General features: G+C 33.8%; 1 long non-coding RNA gene across 1 annotated transcript; it reads right to left on the reverse strand.

Annotated features, from left to right (window-relative positions):
* Positions 1-4,789: 4,789 nt before the first annotated feature.
* Positions 4,790-8,533, reverse strand: LOC110311056 (uncharacterized). Its single transcript, XR_002379900.1, has 3 exons — positions 8,414-8,533; positions 5,670-5,757; positions 4,790-5,055 (listed from the first exon to the last, which is right to left on the reverse strand). It is a non-coding gene; the product is annotated as an uncharacterized LOC110311056 (long non-coding RNA).
* Between the last annotated feature and the right edge of the window lie 518 nt (positions 8,534-9,051).

The raw sequence follows: 9,051 nt of genomic DNA on the forward strand, positions 1-9,051 counted from the left end.
GGCAAAAGTAATTACCAGTCTCACCAATCTAGGAAACTAGCAAGTGAAATTAATGTCCTGCCCCCTTATCTATTTCAAAATAAAATTATGGCATCATAATCACTGGCTTGTCACCTTTCTTCTATATGAAAACATGGGATCTTGTTTTAGATAGGATTTATTTATGAAATTTTCTCGATGTTCATATTTCATTTCAGATTTGAATGTTGACACACCCTACCCTCTTGATTCATATGTAGTATTGAACTCAAATTCAATATAAGAAGTTAGCAGTACACATACTAAAATTATGTCTCATTAAGACCAATACAATGTTAGTAGAAATGTAACTATAGGACTGAAAAATCATAAGTTTATAGTTGAATGAGGTGCTTGAAAAAGTTTATCACAAGTCAAACTTTTTAAAAGGATACATAACATAATAGAGAATAAATGAATAACACTGTTTTCATATTTGAATATTATATACCAACATCTCGCTTCTTCACAGTCTCTCTAACTACTAACAGGATGATATCTGTATCTTACAGGAAAAGGTCTGATACAAATGGGCTATTTTAGTTTAAGCGGTCTACAGTTTCTTATTCTTTGCATTTCTGAGTATCTGTATTAATCATAATTTACTTTAGTAAAAAAAAATCTCTAATGAAGTTTGGGAAATCCACTAGTCTATTTGTATGAGTTAAGTATTTAGAATGTAAGGTTGAATCCAAGGTACTTTTAGCAAAATGTTAGTAACTTTTACCAACAACCTATGTACTACCCAATTACAGAGTCGTTCTGTAGTTAACAGTACCTTGCCTGATTTTCTCCTTGTGGAGGAAGTCTTAATATAAACCAGAAAAAAAATTTTTTGATCCTGTAACATTGATGCCATTATTGGCCCGTGGAGATATTTTGCCAGGTTGATCATTATTGTACCTCATAGGATTCACTGTTGGGCAAGAGTGCTGTCTTCCTTAAAACCCCACAACTGATACTGTAATTCTTTGATGACTGGGTATTAAAGAAGATCTTTTTTCAGGCCTGTAGCAGCATGATTTCTCCATGTTCTCCAACCATGTGCAAACATTTAGTAGACTTGAAAACATTAGGTTTCCCTATGGCATCTCTCAAGGTCTTCAGGTTTAGTTATCCTTCCCAGCATGTCTTCTGTACTGTGCTCTCTGAACTCTTTCTCAACTTAAATCTCCCTACCACAGTGTTCTCATTTTTCCTTCATATCTCCTGTGTTCTGTTGCCCCCAAAATGACCTCTTTCTGATTTACTGACTTCTACCTGTGTTCTAATTTCCACACACACATGTAAGACTCAAAGATAGTATCCACATAAGAAAGAAAATTAGAGGTTTGTCTTTCTGCTTCACCTCACTCAAGATGATTAATTCCAGTTCCATGTGTTTACTCGAAAATTGTATACCTTACTTTTAGGGAAGCTGAATATAATCCCAGTGTAAATATACATTTATTTTCAATATCCATTTATCTCTTAATGTATATCCTAGCTATTTCTATTTCCTAAATCTTATGAATAGAGGATCTAGTGTTATTTTTCTTAGCTACTGTATCTATCTTTTTTAAGAAAAATAGGTATGCTTAAGGCCTTCCATATTTAAGAAAAAAAAAGTAAGATCTTTAAAAACAATACATATTGTATCTGGCATCTTGAAAAGCATGCTAAGTTTCAATTTTTATTTCTTTGTTCGTTAAGGACAGTATTTCTCTGTGCAACCCTATCTGTCATTAAATTCACTCTATAAACAGGAAAACCTCACACCCTGCTTGCCTCTGCTTCCAGATTACAGGGATTAAAGTCATGTACTACTAAGCCTAACACTATGCTGAGTTTGAAAATATTATAAGGCACCCTTATGTGCATAATAATTGACAATCTTGATTTAAATGTAAATATAGAAATATCCAAAAAGCTACCAAGATTTAGTTCTAAGAACTCTGAATTTGTAAATGTTGATATGGTTTATTTTTATCTGCTTATCTATATTTATTGATAGATGAAGGTGTAGTTCTGAGAAGGATTGAGAGGGAATCTAGTGAGTTATTTAGGAAAGAAATGAATTTCACAATGATGCAGATAGTCCTCAGAAATGTTTGAGAGCACCATACTGAAAATGAGGACTAAGATGAAGTGCCCTTGTTCTTAGTCACATTTAGTCTTTTTCTCTTTTTTCTTTTTCTTTCTTATTATCCTTTTCTTTTTTTCTTTTATATTGATTTTTCAAGTCAAGGTTTCTTTGGGTAGCCTTGGCTGTCCTAGAACTAGCTCTGTAAATGATGTTGATCAGTACCACATGGCTAAGTCTGTTTTATAGTACTGCACATGGTAATAGATGGTTCTCAGGATAGTTGCAGCGTAACTGTTCTAATCAGTCAACTATGATTACAACATAATAAATAGAAGATGGTTAGATCACTAGAGAATTAAATTATAAAGTTTAACAATTTTAAATTATATTAAAAATAATGTTTGATACATTTTATCCATGATCCAGGTCATTATTGCTATTTAGAGTTTTATTCAGTTTACTTATTTATGGTCTTTGTAAGTGTAGCTTTGCATATTCTTTTATAATCTTATCCTTTTGGTTGGCATTAAGGAAATGATAAAAAGTTTTGAGCCCTTAAATACTATGTTTTAAAAATCAAGCTTGAGTTGATACATTGAAAGTATCCACAGATTGTTTTGAAACTTCACATTTCAAAATTCATGCTGTTTAATTACTGAGTCTGTATATATTTGTTGAGATGGATCCAGGAAGAACGCAGTGTTATGGAAGAGAGATAGTTTTCTGAGTTCAACCTAGTTGCAGGTGCTGCTGTGTGAAAATCAAATATGAACTAAATGGATAATAGCCACAGCATTTCTTCTGATGATGGATACTAGGAAAATTAAGTCAAGTATTTCATCCTCTGGAAACCAGAAATAAAATCTGATTAAATGAAAGAGAGGCAATAAAATAAAAATAAAATAAATAAAATAAAATAAAATAAAATAAAATAAAAAGTCAGGGTTCACTAGATGAATAGGACTGATACACACACACACACACACACACACACACACACATATATATATATATATATATATATATATATATTCCATGTATGTATGAAATACATACATGGAATGTACTAGAGTATCTTATATAGACTGTGATTCAGGTAGTCCAACAATGGCTGTCTACAGACTGAAAGTGCAAGGACCAAGTATTTGTTGAGCCCATGGGGTTAGCTGTTTCACCTGATATTCAGTACACGTTAAAATTAATAAGGGTTCAAAGAATTAGGTTTCAATACCAGTAAAGGAATAAATGTGCCCAAATGGTTGAAGATCACCTGACAAAGACCAAGAGCTTCCTTTTGCAATATCCTTTCTATGGACTCCCACAGTAAGGTGTGGCCTAGATTTAAGGTGTATCTTCCCACTCAAAGGATCCAGATTAAAGTCAAACGATTTAATTAAGAACATCCCCAAGAAGTGTAATTAATTCTAAATGTGGTCAAGTTGGCAACCAAAAATAGTCATCACAGGTACAGAAACAAAGGACTTTGCTGTATGTAGGCTAGCTGATTTGATGCAGGAAAGATACTCTGGCAAAGCCTAATACATGAACTAACACACAGAATTGTAGGTTAGCTCCCAAACAGGAAAAAAGTAATGGATGACAACTTACAAGGACAATAATATTAAATGTCTCTTGTTCTGAAGTTAGTGAACTAGCCAGTTAGTAGCCCAGGAGAATGTCTCTGTGGTTTATACTGATGCAGTGGAGTGATCATCATATTATCCCCTTTTTATGGAAAAAAATCCAGCAGGTACTCTACAAACTGATCTAGCCAGTTGTGTAAAATGAGTATTTATAATTTTGTGAAACAATTTGATTATATATATATTTTTATAGAAGTCATGGAAACAGCACAAGTTTAAAAACTGACCTGGTTTTCAATCTTTAATTACTGAAGGTTGTATTTAATAAAATGATTTGTTTTTTTTACATTTATTATAGTATATGATCTGATAATATACATTTGGGGCCTGTATTCTGACACGGTGGAGGAAGGTGCTAAAGTTTTGACTTGAACAGGTCCTTCAGAGCTCACTTAGACGGGATGCTACAAGTCCTTCGATGCACTTCACCAAGCTAATGGATTATATTTCAGCAGACATCCTTCTGTAAACGGAGATGTTCCAATTGAGTTACGTAAAGTCTTTTCAACTGTAATCACCCATGAGTTACTGAAAATTGAATGAAATTTCCTCTTCCATGTCAAGATCCTCAGCATGAACACAGAATTGAAATCTCTTCATTTGCAAGGGTAACAGTGAGCTGATACTGCAGAAGTGGTGGTGTTTTCACTGTGAGATGAATGATTCAAAACGCTGATTTCTGATTCAGTATAATTTCAGTTGCTAATTTGGTCAGAACTGCCTCATGTTTTTCCCCCCTTTAAGAACTCATCCAGCATTTCCTTGTGCTACAAAGTCTGGGAAGATGGGAGAAAGTAGTTGCTATCACTTTCTCAATGCAAAATGTACAGAAATATAATGTGTGAACAATGACATAGCAAAGTATTGTAATGCTCATCTAGATAGAGGCTATTTCTTTAAAAGCAGAGTAAATTTACAAAAGTATGTTTATCAAGAGGGATGTATAGGAAGCCTTGGGACACAGTACCCACCCTAATGTTGCTAAGGTTGGCAGGAGTATTGTGAAATTGATTTTCCCAACTAGAACTATGAATGGCAACTTGTTCCTGTCTGATCCAAACAATTGCACAACTCATAACTTTTGACAAATTCTTGTGTGATTAAGATGGCCATTGTATATTACATCCCTGAAAGAGAAGTTTGTGATAGAAAATAATAACTCAGGAATCAAAGCAAATTATTGGCACAAAATGTAAAACTGAGATTGGATTCTTTTAAAATAAATGCCTGGAACCAATTGGTTCAATTGATATCTGTTTTTTCTCTTCTCTTTTTGAGGCGTTGTTGTTTTCTTAGACCTTACTTAATATTGCAATACAGTCGGTAGACCTAAAATCACAAGACACCAAAAGAGAAATACCTTTATTGAAATTCTCTAAAATGCTTTGAAGACGATTCTCTCTGATATGCTATTGTCTTATACACATCCTCAACTAACCATGCATCCATGGCTATTATGTAAACAATACTAATTTACTCATAATTAGAAGACTGTAAGCTTATTTCTTTACCAAGTTGAAGGTGGAGCCACCATCGCAGGGTCACAGCATGAGATCAGACAATTTCCATCAAACTTCATATGAGGAAGATCCATAAAACAAACAAATAAACACAAACATATCTTTTGATAGTAACCATTTGCATATGCAAATGGTGTGAATATGACAATTATCTGATGCTCCAAATAAATTTAAGTTTACACATATGTATGCTCACAAAGGGATAATGCATTTTTATTTGTATTTATGTTCTTCAGCATTATTTTGTTAATTATTTGAGATTTCAAAAATATAGTATAAACATAATTATCTTTATAATCCCCACATCCCTAACATCTCCTTAACCCTTGCATTATCTGAAAAGTTGACTGTGTAATTCTTGGCATTTTGTAATTAATTGGAAGAACGAATGGAGAAGAGTTCAAAGTGTTGTGTTACAAATACCTCAGAATGCTGTATATGGAGCTTAATGGAACAGTCTTGTGGGAGTTTGGAAATCCACAATTCTGGAGAAAACATGGAGAATAGGGGCCTGGACCAGATTTCAGAAAAAAAAAAAAAAAAAAACAAAAAAACGCAGGTTATTTCAGGAAATAATCAAGAGGCAAACCACTTCAAAATATAGAAAAATCATAATTCTGCTCATACCATGAAAACCTGAAAATGGTTGAATTAAACTGTAAGTCTAATTTTTTTTGGTGTAGAAATTAAAGGAAAGTTAGGAATCTAAGTAATCGTATGGTAACTAATCGTAGTACTCTCATCAGATCTAAAATGACAGAGGATAAAATATGGAGCATAAACTGAATATATATATATATATATATATATATATATATATATATATATATATATATATATTGCATGAAAGACATAACATTGAATGTAAAATGGTAAAGTAAAAATTGTAAAATGAAAGAAGAAAAATGTTTGCAGTTTTGAGGTTACAGATAAAACACACACCAAAGCAACTCTAATTTTTAAAGATATTGGTGTCATTAAAAATACAGAAAATGTGGTACATTTAAACAATGGTGTACTACTCAGCTATTAAAAACAATGAATTTATGAAATTCTTGGGCAAATGGATGTATCTGGAGGATATCATCCTGAGTGAGGTAACCCAATCACAAAAGAATTCACTTGATATGTACTCACTGATAAGTGGATATTAGCCCAGAAACCTAGAACACCCAAAATACAATCCAGAGACTGCCTCACTCAGGGGTCCATCCAATAATCAGCCACCAAACGCAGACACTATTGCATATGCCAGCAAAATTTTGCTGAAAGGACACTGATATAGCTGTCTCTTGTGAGGCTATGCCCGGGCCTAGCAAACACAGAAGTGGATGCTCACAGTCAGCTATTGGATGGAACACAGTGCCCCCAATGGAGGAGCTAGAGAAAGTACCCAAGGAGTTGAAGCGGTCTCCAGCCCTATTGGTGGAACACAGTATGAACTAACCAGTACCCCCACAGCTCGTGTCTCTAGCTACATATGTATCAGAATTCGGCCTAGTCGGCTATCTTTGGGAAGAGAGGCCCCATGGTCTAGCAAACTTTATATGCCACATCACAGGGGAACGCCAGGGCCAAGAATTGGGAGTGAGTGGGTAGGGGAGCAGGGCGGGGGAGGGTATAGGGGACTTTGGGATGGCATTTGAAATGTAAATGAAGAAAATATCTAGTAAAAATCAATGTGGGGGAAAATAAAAATAAACTTAGTGTTGTGAACTGATAAAATAGAAAAGGTGGCCTGAGAGCAAGTCCTCATCCATCAAAAGTTCTGTTTCATGAAAATTTGAAAGAAACAATCCTAATCTCAAAATGCCACCAACATGGTCTTCTATTTAAATACAGCCACCTGGGGAAATGTTTCTCAAGGGTCTGAACAAAAAGAGACCTTGCATTTTATTTCAAGGATGTAGCAGGAACTTTTCCTTAGAAAGAATGAATGAATGATCCCTGTATCATACAAAGAAGCACTGGGTGAGAATGGCTCTGAAAGACAATTTTGTTTGTGAGATAGAAGTACCAGAACCCAAGCCAGTTTTGAAGCATACCTGTACAGAAAGGTCACTTAGTTTTGAATCTACAACGGGTGCTAATGTTGTCTTTCTCCATCAGCTGAGGTTAATTTCACAATCTTTTATGATTGACTACTTATAAATAATAGGTTCACAATACATGAAAGCAAAAAGGAGTCTCTGGGCATATTTGTTACTTAAGTTCTCATAACACTGGGATTCTGTAGAGAGAAAAGTTTACTGAGGGGGGAATAAAATATTGTATAATGACTTTATAAGAGGGAATAGATAAAAATATTTGCATTCATTTACTGTGAGCAAATTTTACCATGTTCAACACAAAAGACTAATAATGGATCTTAACAAAATTGTCTATGTAATAAAGTTTTTAGACATAAAAACACAAGTTCAAAAAGGTCCTGGAGACTTGGGTTAGGTTTCAAGAAGTTACTGATGTCAGACACTCTATGATAATGTATGAGTCGCTGTAAGGATATTTAGAAAAGCCACCACAATAAGGAAAGAAATTAAGGATTAACTGAAAAACCAACCCCAGCATGATTTAGGACATTCACTGAAGAAAGATATGTTCTGTCCAAAGAAAAGTTATTTATGCTACAGGGGGAATAGCTGGAGAGTCAGGGCCATTGGAACATAGATGATTCGAACAAGAGTGGGCTCTGTGTGATGAAACATGAAGCTTTGAGATTAGGAGTTTCCTTCACTTGTTTCCCTTTTGCTGGGATGTGATTTCTTTCTTCTCTAGTCTTCCATTTTGGAGTAGGAGTCCGTTTTGACATGAAGCTTTGGTCACAAGGTTTTTATAAATTGTTCAGACTGTTAAATATTTTTTAAAATTTCTGTAGTTCAAATGTTTTGTCATGAGATGTCTATGAGTGTATGAAGCAAAAAGGATATATAGCTATAAAAAGACAGTGGTATGCTTGCCTATCAAGGTGACAATGACTAGAGTTGTGCTGGCTCATCTAATTCATTTGCTTGACACAATCTGTAATAACATAGAAAGCAAATATTTGTGCATTCTCCCATGTTTTTTCTAGATAAAGTTAACTGACATGGAAAGTTCCACACTATTATTGTTACAATTCCTTTGACTGGTGACCTTGACAGAACAAAAGAAGAAACCAAGTTGATTACCAATGTCTGTCTTTCTCCGATTCATCACTACTGATGAAATGTAGTCAGTTGCCTCAATCTCCTGCTGCCATGTCTTCATTTCAATAATGGACAGGACCGACCTTTCCTTCTTCAAGTTTCATTTATCTGGTATTTTATTATATCAGTGAGAAATATAATTAATAAAAACACCAATAATTTTTCCATAGAGAATTATAAAATTTTTATAATAATGTATGAAATTTCTTTATTAATCATTACAGAAATACAATTCGATATTTACCTTGCTTCTATTATAAAAAAAAACAGAAGACACCAGCTGCCAATTCAAACACAGATCAAACAAAACCATTCAGTCTATTTTCAGAAATAAAAGATACCACAACCATTATGGGAAACAAAATGGAGCTCTATAAAATGATCAAAACTAGATCTACTATATCGCTCTGTAGTCAGAATTTTCTGTATGCCGCTGAATGAAATGATGTATGTATGTTAAGAAGATATTTAAACTATCATGGTTATTGAAACTATCATGGAAATTAAACTATCATGGTTATTGAAACATGATAAAATAAAGTTCAGTTTAACAATTATCATTTAGTCTTTTTAAAAAGAAGAGAATGATTTCCTTGACACAAAATAAATAAGGCTGTTAA

The sequence above is a fragment of the Mus caroli genome, unplaced genomic scaffold (assembly GCF_978045245.1).
Source record: "Mus caroli unplaced genomic scaffold, Mus_caroli_1 scaffold_16, whole genome shotgun sequence".
Lineage (NCBI taxonomy): Eukaryota > Metazoa > Chordata > Mammalia > Rodentia > Muridae > Mus > Mus caroli.